Source organism: Scardinius erythrophthalmus (genome assembly GCF_964197995.2).
Source record: "Scardinius erythrophthalmus genome assembly, chromosome: 20".
Lineage (NCBI taxonomy): Eukaryota > Metazoa > Chordata > Actinopteri > Cypriniformes > Leuciscidae > Scardinius > Scardinius erythrophthalmus.
Genome location: NC_138240.1, coordinates 11,738,734 through 11,754,223, shown reverse-complemented (window position 1 = coordinate 11,754,223; position 15,490 = coordinate 11,738,734). Strand labels below are relative to the sequence as shown.

Genomic DNA, 15,490 nt, shown 5'->3' with positions numbered 1-15,490 from the left:
CCATCTTTTGCCGAAGCCCCATGTGCAGTCATCATTTATCCAATTATGTTTTGTTGACTATTTTCACTTTCAGTGGTAAGTTTTCAACAACAACAACACACACACAGATGTACCTCCCAGGCACGTCGCAGACCGCAGTCTCTTAACCGTTTAGTGCGGCATTCATTTGGTCTGACTAATTACTTCCATATTTGACCATTTCTAAAACCCTAAACTAGCACCAGGCCGTGCTATAAATGTTACTAAAACCCCAACCGAACATTAAACATGCACATCTATCAATTATCATTAACAAGACTCAAAGCTCTGTGCGCACTGCCGTGGCCATTTGTGCATGTGTGTGCATAAAACAGTCATAATGAGAGCGCTGCTTTACAGTTCTGTGATAATCATCAGCCAGAAAAATCCCCACATGCGAATGAAGCTGTTCAATAGGAGGGTTTTGCGCTTATGGCAAAGTAATGAAACTCAGAATCAAGCTGAATGGTGTCAGCTGTTGCATCAATATAGCATGACATAGTTACCAGAGTGTCACTTCTGCTTAGGCACAATGCAACCACAGAGCACAGAGAAAGAGAGAGAGAGAGAGAAATGGCCAAGGGCTGCTTGGCCGCAGTAATTCAAACAGAGAGAAATAAAGAAAAAATGAAAGAGGAATCACAGCGCTCCCCGGTCTGGTTGTGCTGCGAGCACTGAGCAGGTTTTAAAGGAACATAATGAGACGTGACTTCGGCACGCTGTGGATCTCATGCGATAAGCCAGATCTACAGCTTACGGCAGCGAAAGGCTCTTACACTACTACAGCTGCTTCAAAGACACCATCTCCTGAAACACCAGAACATTCACTGTCTTCTAACCTAAAACATCCTTTCCTTAAACACCTTCCTCAAAACACAACCCTCAAGACCTCAACTGGCAGGCCATGAGCCAAAAATAAACCTTAGGCATGTTCTGATAGGCCGTGGACAGCAGCAGGGGTGGGGGGGTGGGGGGGGGGACAATGCTTTATGTAAATAATAAATGCAACTAGTCAAAATCATGCATTTAGGATAGCATTTCAACAATAGTACAGTTGGACACAAATCATGACAACCATGAACAATTCTACTTAAGATAAAAGAAAATACAACCCAAACTATGTTAAAACACTTTCTTCAAGGGAAAAAAAGGAATTATTATAATTATTAATATTTTAAATAATAATAATTATAATAATTTCTTCCTTTTTCCCTTATAAATAAAAATGTATAAACAATTTTGTATGAGGATTTTAGAGACATGTTTGTTTATTACAATGCATACTTTACCAATGCATGTTGTGGGAAAAACAGCCCCAAATATCCTTGAATCTAATCACAAATGATGTTTTGAGCAGAATATAGTTTCTTTAGTGCAACATTTTGAAAGGACCCAATTTGCATATGGAATTTATTCAGACATGGAGAGCACAAAAAGTGACTGCCCTGTCCTTGTGCTGCTTCACAACTGTGTTGAAAAGATTATAAAACCTCTTTTAAGAGTGTTCTCGCTGAGATGGGCTGAAAATAAAAACCATACTAAACATATTTTTTTAAACCCAATAGCAACAGCTATTCCAGCTATTTCAATTTTTGAACCGGGACAAGCTGAAAGCAAACAGGGTGCAATAATTGGACGGTTGAGAGGTTGAGACTGTACACTCAACATCTGTAATCAGCCGACTCAGACGGAACTGATACAGTTACTGAGTAAACTTTACAAAGATTTACAAAGAAAGAAAGAAAGAATGAATATGGGAAGTTAAGGCTGACAAAAACCAGAGAACCAAGCTGTACAAACAGACACAAGATCCAATGTCCAAAAAACTGCTAAACCCTCCTCAGGTTCAACTGCATGTGTTTAGAGAAACGGTAAGGTCGTTTTATTTAGCTGTGTTAATGTCCAAAATAGTTTGACCCAAAATAGTTTTCCAAACTAAATTTGGATCAACTGAACAAATATTCAAACGGACATTCTGGCTCGAGAGCTCAGTGAAGTCTGGACACAATCTGCACCCAGTGACAACGGAAATTTCCAGGAAGGAAACGCCAGGAGGAAATAGTGATTTCAGGAATAGAGGGGGATTAGAGATTCCCTGCAAACGTGTGTGGATGTATTTTCTTCTTTTTAGAGCTCCTAGCTTCAGCACCAACCACTCCAGCAGAAATAAACATTTGTTGGCCATTTTCTCCTTTCAAAAAAAGGAGTTTTGAATTTTGTATTAATGTGGCAAGTTATATATGATTAGCTATATAAATCATAAAATACATTTTTAAAAATAAAATTTTAAATATTAGGTTTCAAATAACTAGCCACAATGCACAGAAACCTCTTAATTAAAAGCTGTTCCTCTTGACTATTTTGGTAGTAATTTTGCATTACTTTCTGTGTCGCTAACGTGTACATAACATTAAAACATCATCAATATATAGCATAATTTCTACCAGCAGACACACATCACACAATATATACCATCATACAGCCAAGCCCTTGATTAGAATAAATGGTAAATGATCAGAAGAAACAACATCAGCTCACATAAGCACCACGGCTCAATGTGTCAGAGCACGCAAGGCCACATCTCCGGCTTGGAAATATATATTTTTAAACTCTCCGCTTTACTGCTACATCATTTACAACACCAACATGAAGACTTTTAGTGGAGAACTGAGAAGCATATTGCATTTCTCTCTTTCCTTCTTTCCCTCTCCTGCCTACTCTGTCTTTTTCCATATTAGGCCTGGACGCGCTCCAACGGAATGCTCTGTTTTCACTACAATCAGTCTGAGAAGAGCGCCCTGACTGCATTTCGTGTGCACATTAAGGATGAGAATGTTATTGATAAACACGGCTGATGAATGGCTTCATTATGGCAGATGAACTGAGCATCTTTGATCTGACGGAGGCTGATGGCAGGGCGGCTGTGATAGCATGAGGGAAACGGTGACCACTGGAGTGTCCTAAAAAAGCCAGGCCTACCAACTCAGCTGCTCTCGCTCTGTCAGCCGCACACACACACAGCTGTATTTATGCAGTAATTGAATCATTTTGTTATTGCGGAGCTCAGGGAAATGTGTTTTTATTCCTGTCCGTTGCTCGGATACCATCTTTATTATGTCTTAAACAGAGAATGTGATTTTTTTTTTCTTTTGCGCAAATCGTTTTCCAAGTACAGACAAAGAGAGAGAGAACGGGAATGAGAGAGGGAGTGGAGAAGTCCAAATGATGACAAAATTGGGGTGTTGCGGTCACACACACCCACACAAAGTGTTGCTATGGTCACTCTGCGTGTCACAAGCATGTGTCCCGGGGCTGAGCTTTTCCCAGACAGTTTTCCCCAAATTATGTAGTCGGGGGAATTGAAAATTGACTATGATCCTGAAAAATTAGAAGATTTTCCAAGACACATCATTAGCAATAAAAATAACTACTGCTTTTAAAACTACTATTTTAGTAAAACCATATGTAGCGATCAATTAAATAACGCTGTTTTCATACTTTGCAATGATTCACCTTTCACCTCGTGCAGAGAGCAGTGCGCCAAGGGAAAGAAAATGCCAGTAAGCCTTGAATTTTTGTAACACTGCAATTTACCCAGAATGCCCTCTGAGCATTAACAGCAGACATTCACCCCCCCACCCTTCCTGCACTGTTGCACTGCTGTTGCCAAAAGCACTTTCTTTCTCTTTCTACTGACTGGCTGAGAAGTGGATAGTCTAGGATCTGGGTAATGGATTCAACTTCGACATTCTTTCAGAGACACAACAAAACAGGGAAGAGTATGCATGCTTCTGTTTGGGACATATTTAGAATGAGATATTCGGGGTATTTCAATGTCCTGCATCCTTTCTATACCAGTTTTACAGCAATAAAATATGCACTAAAATATCACCAATCAAATATAATTTAGAACTATTGAGCCGAATAGTAAATGGGAAATTGACACTTTTTTAGACTTTTGATTAAAATGTATACAAACGTATAAGAGAAAGTATCATTTTAGGTGCTCTAACTGATCGCCATTTATTTTAAAAAAGAACAGTTCACTACAAAATGCTAATTTTGTCATCGTTTACTCACCCTCATATCTTGCGAAACAAGTATGACTATCTTCTGAGTAACACAAAAGGTGATATTTCGCAGAATGTCCAAGCTGCTCTTTTGATGAAAGCGTTAAACAATGGATGTCAAGCAATATTTCCATAAAACATGAAATATAATCCATTGAATATTAATGCTCCTTGTGCTCCACATAAAAAAAAAAAAAGATTAAAATATTAATAAAAATTCAGATAGTTTTCTGTTATCACTGCTTGACATTATGTCCACTACCAAAATTCAAATTTTTAAGACTGTATTAGTCCACACTGTCTCACGTAAATCTTGAAAGAAAGAAAAAACACTTGCTAAAATAAAAACAAAGCACTATGTACTTTAAAGAATTAGAAATTTAACCATGACAACAAGTTATATCTCTATAGTCCTTTGTGTGTCTTCCTTTCTAAACACTGTTGGATACATCTGAGAGCTTATCAAAGACACAGAGCACTGCAGTAGGTTATTCCTCTGTGCCCAGTGGGCTGATGGGAGATGAGGTTCTGAATGCTGAGTGGATCAAAGTGGATGTTCTGTGACTCACACTGCCTCTTTCTTTTCCTCCCTCTCTTTCTCTCTTCTGCACAATCGCTGAGTCAGCCCTCAGACACGCAGCATCATAATGTAGGGAGGGGGATGCTGGGTAACCAACCTCTCTCAGGAGGAAAGGCAGTGTGTGGACGATGTGCTGCAGTGGTATTTGGGTTACACTGTTTGCTCTTTCTATTTAATGTGACATTTTTATTTCTAGTAGGAAACTAGTAGAAATCTAGTAGGACTGTTAATTTAAAACAATAATATAAAAATGTGACTAGTGCAAATGAGGTGCAACAGCACGTCCTGTATGAACGACCAAAACAAACTCCATTCATCTTAAGCCTGTCATACTTACATAATTTATTTGATTTTTTAGCGCAATTTTCCACCGGACAAAATTGCGCTTGTTAACTCATGATTTCTGTTCTGTGCGTCTGTGCGCACCAATATTGCACTTCTATCTACTCCTCAACCAGACCACCTCCTAGAGACTTCGGGTTTTCGGCATTATGTTAAGGAAGGTCTAATCTCGGGAACGCACAAAAAAAATCCAGGAAAAGATTTACTGGGCCCTATTTTAACGATCTGAAACGCAAGTGTCAAAGCGCAAAGCGCAAGTAACTTTGTGGGCGGGTCTTGGCGCTGTTGCTATTTTCCCGGCGGGATAAATGACTCTTGCGCCAGGCGCAAATCTAAAATGGGTTGGTCTGAAGTAGCTTCATTACTCATAGGTGTGGTTTGGGCGTAACGTGAAATAAACCAATCAGAGCGTCATCTCACATTCCCTTTAAGAGCAGACGCGCTTTTTCTAAAGCGGATTCCTATTGTAACGGCGGATTTGCCAGGCGCGCGCCAGGAGCGGTTCACAGCCAAGGAGAGCAACGCTCTCGTCAGGGACCTTGGGGATGGAGAAACCCACCCAAATTAACTTCGGTTAAAAAGGCGTATGATAATTTGGGTAAATGTGTAAGCTAGATGTATGCTTTTATAATAAATTGTCTATCTATCTATCTATCTATCTATCTATCTATCTATCTATCTATCTATCGTAATAATGTATGATTTGCAAAAATGAAAACTGCTGCTTCTGTGTAGATGAGAGAATCAAAGTGTAAGCGCGTTGTTCATTCCCTAGTTTAGCGACGTGCTTCTGTGGAGGGAAAAGCGCGCTTTGCGCGGGTGCAAAATAGGAATGATACATGCGTCGGTGTACAAAGTCAATTGCGCTGGGTGCAAGATAGGGCCACGTCGCTAAACTAGGGAATGAACTTGCGCTCCCTGGGCGGTTCAGCGCAAAAAAGGAGGCGTGTTCTGGCGCAAACGTTCCTTCATGCTATTTTGCAGGTTTAGAAAACAATTGCACCACTAACCAGGAAAAAATAGTTTAAAGTCAGTGGCCGTTGCGCATGTTATTCATATGCTATTTTAAGGGCGCATGCTTGGCCATAATCAATGTAGCGTGTGCACAACGCGCATACACTTTGAGTCTCTCATCTACACAGAAGCAGCAGTTTTCATTTTTGCAAATCATACATTATTACGATAGATAGATAGATAGATAGATAGATAGATAGATAGATAGATAGATAGATAGATAGATAGATAGATAGATAGATAGATAGATAGATAGATAGATAGATAGATAGATAGATAGATAGATAGATAGACAATTTATTATAAAAGCATACATCTAGCTTACACATTTACCCAAATTATCATACGCCTTTTTAACCAAAGTTAATTTGGGTGGGTTTCTCCATCCCCAACGTCCCTGACGAGAGTGTTGCTCTCCTCGGCTGTGAACCGCTCCTGGCGCGCGCCTGGCAAATCCGCCGTTACAATAGGAATCCGCTTTAGAAAAAGCGCGTCTGCTCTTAAAGGGAATGTGAGATGACGCTCTGATTAATTTATTTCACGTTACGCCCAAACCACACCTATGAGTAATGAAGCTACTTCAGACCAACCCATTTTAGATTTGCGCCTGGCGCAAGAGTCATTTATCCCGCCGGGAAAATAGCAACAGCGCCAAGACCCGCCCACAAAGTTACTTGCGCTTTGCGCTTTGACACTTGCGTTTCAGATCGTTAAAATAGGGCCCTTAGTGTTGTGATCCCATGAGGTGAGAAAATTGCGCTAAAACACTCACCGAGTTTTTATTACTTGTTTTATGAATTAACAGCCCAAATTTCTAGTTATTTTTAATAATACTGCCTTATTTTTAGAAAGTTTTTAAACAAGTCTCTAGATTTAGAATTATAATTTCTCACACTCAAGGACTTAAGTGAACTTATTTCTACAAGTTAACAGCAAAAAAAGTGATTAATATGGTGACCACATATGGTATCTACTGTACAAATACGCACTTTCCTTGCGCGTTGAGATCAAACTTAATCTAAAATCTTGTTGCCAAAAAATTTAAATTCAATTACAATAAATAAATACTTCCCCTTTAATCAGGCTAATTGAATTTATGAGGAGAAAAGAACTACTGAAAACAAAGATCATATGATAATATGGGGCAAAAAGATGGTGGGAAATTTCATTTCATAAGCACAAAGGACAACGGGAAAGCATACTCCAAAAGACGCATGTGACTTTCTATCATAGGGTGAAGTCACAGGGTTCATGTTACCATGACAGCTAAAAGCACCTGTTTCATTAGCATCTGAAATGCCATGAACCTCCCATTGATGGAACAAGGAGAGGGTTTGTTTACTTAAGATTTTAAACAAAGATGGACCAGCATAATTATATGCATGATTCAATCTTTACAACAATTAGTGTCTCACAATCACTAGATCTTCAAGTCTTTGTTCCTCATGTGTCTGATAGAATGAGGGGAGTGGGGGAAGGAATAATTGCAAGCCTTCAATTAAAATCATAATTTGAAGGGATGGTTCACCCAAAAATGAAAATTTTATTACTTACTCAACCTCAAGTTGTTCCAAACCTGTATGAGTTTCTTCTGTTGAACTCAAAAAAATATATTTTGAAGAATGTTGGTAACCAAACAGTTGACGGCACCTATTGACTTTGAAAGTAGGGGGAAAAAAATACTATGAAAGTCAATGGGGCCTATCAACTGTTTGGTTACCCATACTCTTCAAAATATATTATTTTGTGTTCAACAGAAGAAATAAACTCACACAGGATTGGAACAACATGAGGTGGGTGAGTAAATCATGACAAAAATTTTATTTTTGGGTGAACGGTCCCTTTAAAACATGGGAAAATGTTGTCTCTTTTAATAAAAGTGCTGATGAGTTTATCGCTAGGCCTTTCCTATCCAGAAAGCAACCTGACTAACTTCAAACATGTTTCAGTACCCTGATTTTTGGCAGAGATTGGGGCTCATGAAACACGAAAGTATAATTGTGCGTGCAAAGAATTCAGTCGTATGGTATTTTCCACTCAGCAGTTGCTTGGTTCATTTGCAGAAAGGGATGCCAGTTGTGAAAATGTCCCCAAGTTTCCTGGTTTCTAAATGACTGAGGACAAGATCACTGTGAACAAAGAAATGAAGTTCTGAAAGGTGTCAGACACCTTGCACCTTACCCACGCACACACAAACTACAACCTTTCTCTGATGCAGCACAAAAGGTCAACTATTTTCCCTGAAATTATCAAGCAATATTTGATTTTCATTTCAGAGAGAAATCTCTCTGTATTTTTCCTTTTTTGGCCTTATTCATTACACATGAGCAGAATGAATTTCTATGTAGGCTAAATCAATCGTAATACCATTCTCGTGTAAATTGCTGCATTCAATTTACGTACTGTAAGAATGATTTTACGAATTATTTACACTGTTCTGCTTGTGTTTCATGCTTGAGGCCCAATGCAGTTTCCACCTCTTCTTCTCTGATTAAAGTCAACATAAAATCAAAACTGCCGCCGTGTACCATCAATGCACGTTCCTGATCATTTTGTGAACGATTCATCTGTGCATGTTATAGAAAAGGGGGAAAAAATGACTTTGTCAATGACTTGCTCGTCCTACAAAATGACTTCCCTTTTCCACTGACATTACTTGGTAATGCAGCGTGGGCTACTAGATAATGTTGACCAATACACAAATAGCTATTTAGAGACAGTTGCATTCTGGTACATAACATCCAATCAATTCCCATTGAATAAAATCAAGCTATGCTCTACATTTCTTCTAACTGAATATCCTCTTTCACTTGGAAATACTTGTCACATTATGGAAGTAAAATGGGTTGAGAATGACAGTTGACATTGACTTTATACAGAAATTTTGCTTGTTGAACCTCTACTTGTACAGTTTATTTTCTCATCTCATCTCTTTTCTTGGGGATAAATACCCTCCCATTTTCACATGTATTCTATTGCTTAGCAGAGAAGCACATGGGTATAGCATTTCCTACTTTAAAATATGACAAGAAACGTCATTTGGAATGCTTTTAACTTCTGTAATGAAGATATAGCCCTATTTCCAAAGTGAAACAAAACAAAAATAAACTTTAGTGGAAATAGACTTGATTTTATCCATAGGAATTGACTAAATCATGAAAAGGGGCCAATGATAGCATTTTCAGCATCCATGCAACCTTGATTATGCCATCTGTAAAAGTCATTTCAGAGGCAGAGAAAAATTATCATGAAGATTAAAAAACAAACAATTTTTCTTCAGAATAACATGAAGTGATGAATTATGCACAATAAGACACAGTAGTGACGTTCATCAATCACTATTGTTGAAACGTTGCTGTTAAATACCCTCTTCAAACAAATATGCCAGCAGTTATTAATAATCTACTTTGTCTTCCTGTCCACTGTATAGTCTGGTGAATACAGCTCATTCCTTCGCTCCACCCATTCACACTTTTAGAGGAAGGGACAGCTGCTGCTTCATCGTCTTAGCATACATGCTGACCACAGAACCACAAATACAAACAGCCCAGTGACTCCAAGCCCAAACACTCCCTTACAAACACACAGGTCACAGTCTGTTCTTATGCTGTTTGATCATTAGGGACTGCTAGAAAAGGCTGGGGCATAACCGTGCTCCTGGGAAACAGCTGTGTCTTCCCAGAACTGATTTGCGCAATGAATCACAAAACCACACAAAGCTCTCATCTGAGTGCCAATCAATGCAACTTGTATTCCGCCATAGGGCTGCACGATATATCATTTTAGCATCGATAATGCCATGTGCGCATCTGCGATGTGCGATGACAAGTATAGGGATCGTAGTTGATCCGTATGGACCAGACACCACAGTTCAAAACATATGCGATTCTCGAATTAATTGCAAATTTTAACCATCATAGAGCGAAAAATTATCATTTGCATGTGTCCTGTCAGTTTAAATATTCAAACAATTTTAAGCCATTTGAGCACAAGACAACACGAAAGACAACTCAATTCGGAACGTGTGCTATAACAGTATTTCCGTACCCGAATACTGTTAGACTTACTGAAAAACATAAAGCACTGTTAATTTCACGCATCTTTGTTCTATTGTATTTATATATTCTTGTAATTTGTTTTTTTTTTGCAGATTTACTCCCCTACAAAATCACCCCAATCATTCTAGAATCTTTACAATTTTTTCTCTATGTGTTGCTCTCCTTTTTTTGATCTTTTGTCCAGTATTATTTTGAACCGCTGCTGGTTATTATTGCTGGTGTTTACAACCCATTTTACTTCTGTAAATATATTTTAAAATGAAGGGCATATTTTGGTTTTGTTTATCAGGAATATCAGGATCATCTCATTGTATTCAAAACTATTGTCATTTGCTATTATTGGTGCAATCATTATAATATTACCATTTTTTTTAAAACTCATTACCCACAACAGTATAATGACAAAAGTAATACTTAAATGGTTAAGATTAGATTTATTATTTAGTTGATATAATTAAATATGCTTATCTTAGCAAGGTATAAATTTAGTTCAATTAATGCCAAATGTAGTTGCTTTGCCATTTACAAGTTAAAAATTTTATTTTAAAGTGTTTAAATGTTTGTGTTTAGAAATGTTAAACATTTCATATTAAAAATTTGATATACCCAAATAACTCAATAAAATATGATGGAAATTTATCAGACAAATGAACTGCATTCATTTCAAAACATTCTGCGTAAACAGTTTGTTTATCAGCAGTCTGCTTGACCTGGATGAAATCAGTTTCATTTATTCCATTTTGAAGAGAGATTACCAAAACAAACATATTTTTCATAGGAATCACATGCACTGATTAAGTGTGCACAAATATAATAATAAAAACTGTAACAAAAAACAAATTTAATCCATTTTAAGTTCATGTTGACGTCAAGGTCTGGAAGGTTTATCAAAACCTTTAAACCTCTTTTAGTCCACAGCTCTCCTGGAGTCCCATTACATTATGTGTCTCAGACAGTTTGAGCAGTGATTCCAGCTTCAAGAGTTTTCCAGACTCATAGGGTAAATTAGAGCAGTAAGCTGTTTGGAAAATGCAATGCATCCACTCCACTTGAGCTATGACCTTTGCATGCCATAACAATAGGCATCCATAAAAGAGGATTAGAGAGAATAGCTGGGTCACCCAACTACAGACCAAATCTTTGTATGATTCTGAATGTCTCTCTCTCTCTCTCCCTCAACAAACGGGTCCCTCCCGGCTGACCGCTGAGACTAGCTTAAGTTCGGCTCTTGCTTCCATTCGCTCTCAATAGCCAGTTTACAAAGGTCATGACCCCGAGATACTCTAGTAAGACATACATAAAAGCATCAACCTGCATTTGCTTGACAAAAAAAACAACCAACATCAAAAATGCATCCGGTGTTTTAGATTAGACTGAATAGATTGCTGCGATTTAGTGCAGACTTTTTGTGGGTTTAGCTTAACTTTGATTACAGGTTCAAAGATTAAGCAAGATTGCATTGTGGCCATTGATAGTGCCATTTTTTTTTTTTTTTTTTCACTGTCTGTCTGCAATGATTCACTAGCGGCCAATTCACAACATTATTTATGCAAATCAGGTAACGGCGCCAAAATCTGTAAAGCATTGATGCACCACTGTGATTCAGATACCTGAATCAGCTCTTTAAAATGCCGTAAGTGTGCTCGTCTACACCAGCCATCTGGATGGTTATAACGCTCTTATCCATTAGTTGGTCATCACTTGATGAATAACTGCTACCATGATCAATAGAAAATAGATACAAACATCTCTTTAAGTGAAATTGTGTTTCTGTTTTCCACAGGAGGTGGACATTAAAAAAATACATTAAATCCACCACTTATTTGAATTATTTACCTACAGTACAATTGCATTTACATATGCATTTGGATGACACTTTTATCCAAAGAGACACACCTTGAAGGCACACAATTTTTAGAGTTAATGTTTTCAGGGCCTTTGCATTGCTAATTTGCTAGTGACAAATTTGAATTAAGCAGGATGCAGATTTTAAATTGAAATTAGTAAACAATATTGAACTGAAATTTAAAAATTTTTAATTATGTCTTGACAAAATGGTCTGAAAGTTTAAAAAGTCTTGAATGTTTGAATGTTTTATATTACCATTGGTGTTTCTAAAAAAACATGGGGCCTGGGACAATTTTTTTTTCATAGAGGACCTGGACGCCCCTTGTCACAGGTCCCAGGACAATGCCCGCAGTTAAACCATGAAGAAGACAGCTCTGGATCCTACCATGTGACATCTGCAAACAATGGCACAGTTACCTCAGGTAACCTCAGATTATTACCCTTCCTGCCCTTACTCACTCTAACACACACGCACACACACACACACACACACACACACACACACACACAGTTAGCACAGTAGTGCACTTAGGCCTCTATATCTCTACAAACAGCCAACCACACCTCTCAGTTCAAGTGCATTACTACTGAACTGGATGCACACCTGGTAAACCAACTGTTACTGTTAAGTACAGCCAATCACAGGGCTTCAGTCTGAAGCGCTTATTCGTTTTCAATCAGGTTGATAGTGGTGTGAAACCTAGACACGGCGCTCAGTGACTGCCATGCAACCTTAATCCTACAGTTTAAATACACACTGTATTTGGATACTATAATCCAGCTGTTTCGCTCATCTGATCATCACACACATTCATTTAAACACGGAAAGCTTTCACTGACCTCTCTTCTGTAATGTTGACAATAATGGCCAGTAGGTGTGCATTTAAAAAACTAGGGATGCACAATATAGCAAATTGTGCTAAAACCAATACAATGCAAAAGAACAGTACTATCCTCCAAAAATATCCAACTGACTGAAAATACTGTTCAACTGATTGCTTAATATTTCAATTCAATGAAAAACATGTCGCAGTGAAGATGATTTGATAATTCTTCATACTAATATTGCTACTGAAGGTGAATTATTCTGAAAAAGATAGACTAGTTCTACAGCATACTACAACCTCAGTCCAAAATCAAATATTCACCTTTCAAATAAAAGCCAGATCTATAGGCAAACCTGCTGAATTTACATTTTCCAATCATAAAACAACAGAACAATAGAAAAACAATAGCTCAGCATTTACAAGCTATATTAATAATGGATGAGTATAGGACAACCAAGCATGAGCATATGTAGCTAAGAGAAACTCAAATGCTTCAGAGTGGGGCAATGTGCAGCAATACAAAAAACTTTCAGATCTGAAAAGTAAAAAGTACATGCTTGTTTGTTATTTAACACATTTATCTTTTCCGAGTACCAGCTTAAAGGGATAGTTCACCAAAAAATGAAAATTTGCTGTTCATTTACTCACCCTCAGGCCATCCAAGATGTAGGTGACTTTTTTCTTCAGTAAAACAGTAAAGAAGTGAAGGGGTGGATTCTGGAATCCACTGCCACTTCAATATATATCATTTAAGTGGTTGGTAATCAAGTTATTAATCAATGTTTATCCTTCTAAATATTAAACGATTGGAATGATTTCTTCAAGCTTATGAGATTTAGGTAGTTATAGAATTAGTACATGGTACATGGATGTTCACTGGAACGTGCTCTCTCCTTGTTTTTGAGAGAAGCACACAACACGTTAAATGACCCCAGTGACTTAAATCCACCCCTTCAGAAGATAGGTGATGTATATAATGTCAACGGCTACCGTAACTTTGAGAGTAAAAAAATATATACTGAATATACCTGTACTCCTGACGATATATTGAGGTCTTATAAAACAAAATGTTCGGTGCAAGAAACATTAGACTATTTAAAACATTATTACCTGTAATCCACAGCCTTTGGAAACGGTCCTGGAGCACAAGCTTCCTGTCACATAATGACGTATTGTACCTATTTGTTTTGCCTGTATATGTTTTTTTGAGTCCCAAAGTGACGGTAGCCGCTGACATTATATGAATCCGCAAGGGCTACAGCTTCAGCTAAAAATCTTCTTTACTGTTCTACTGAAGAAGAAGAAACACCTACATCTTGGATGGCCTGAGAGTAATATAACAGCAAATTTTCATTTCTGGGTGAGCTATCCCTTTAAGAACATTAATTGCAGCCACATTATCAGATAAACTTTATGTTTGGATAGTTTTAAGCCAATTTTTTTTTACAGAAATTACCCTAAAAGATGGAAAAGCATACTGTAGCATTTACAATAGTGTCATATGGGACTCAAGAGGACTCACAGGGTTTTTTTCTTTTTGGCTCTTTTTTCAAAACTTTAAATAAATCTTGAGAATTGCACCCCATGGATAAATCTATTTGTCAGCCCTCATTTCCAAAATGAACATACATCAGTAAAACATTTTTGCAGTCACCACAGTTTTTTTAAATAACCCTATTGCATAATTAAATTATTTACTTTGCAGTGTCACACATCCTTCTATCAACCCATTCAAGAATAATCTCCCTTACATTTTTATCATGAATACATTTTACTGGATGAATAATTGCACCCCAATATATGGTCTTGTCAGAATCAATAACAATGGAAAAAGGCACCAAATTAAAGGAAAAGCGGTGTTTTGACTTTAGGAAATGATGACAGAGGTGTGGAAGGTTGTGATGGGGCCTTCGGTCGGTCTGCAGGGTCTTGGATACTGGATGACCAAAACAGAGCAGGACTCGTTGTCTTTCTCTCTGTAGGTTTAATTACATTAGCCCTGTAATTGAATTTAGCTGAGGCTTCGGCTCATTCTCTGACAGCGCGGTTCTAATCCTGGGAAAATGAACTGGGTCTTCCCTCACCCTCTGAATCTTTTGGTCTCAGTGTACCATGGCATAAGATCAGATCTAAATATCCCAAATCAAATTAAATCTACTTCCAAGCATGAATAATTTATCAGCCCAAAAAAGGGTCAGTTACAGATCATTTTAATTATTTAAGAGTCAGAACTAAATTTCAGGCTAGTTAACTCTAATTCAGCCTAGTTTGGCTCCTCCGGTAGGATTGAACAGGTTAAAGTGTGTGTTTTCACTTCATGTCCTCACAAAGAAAATCCGTTAAAGAGTCGATTTGTCTGATAGACAACAGGCGCATCTCAAACAGGCCTTCAGTCAGAGCCTGAGACCATTAATTGTTCTTGTATTGACTACCTCTTCCAATTAATAAAGATACCCACAGTATTGTATACATTCACCATGGAATCAACATAGTCAGCTTTCTTGTGATTCTGAGGTTTCGGTCAAATACTGTACATGCTATTTTCGCTGTCTATAAAACACAATATGATTCAAATGGTTATTCATGTAAATATGCACTACTTTAACAACAAGACGAGATGTTTTAGCTGTTGTGGAAAAAACGAATAAAGAATACCAGTCACAGCAGCAAGTTTACGGCACACTCAACTCAGAAACTCTGGCCTCAAAATTATCTTAGAGTTTCCCAGCAGTA

At 37.8% G+C, this 15,490-nt stretch overlaps 1 protein-coding gene across 4 annotated transcripts in view; it reads right to left on the bottom strand.

The window, feature by feature from the left end:
- The window catches only part of nfic (nuclear factor I/C), a 91,251-nt gene that overhangs the window by 63,178 nt on the left and 12,583 nt on the right, over positions 1 to 15,490 (bottom strand). The gene's annotated exons all lie outside the window — the stretch shown is intronic.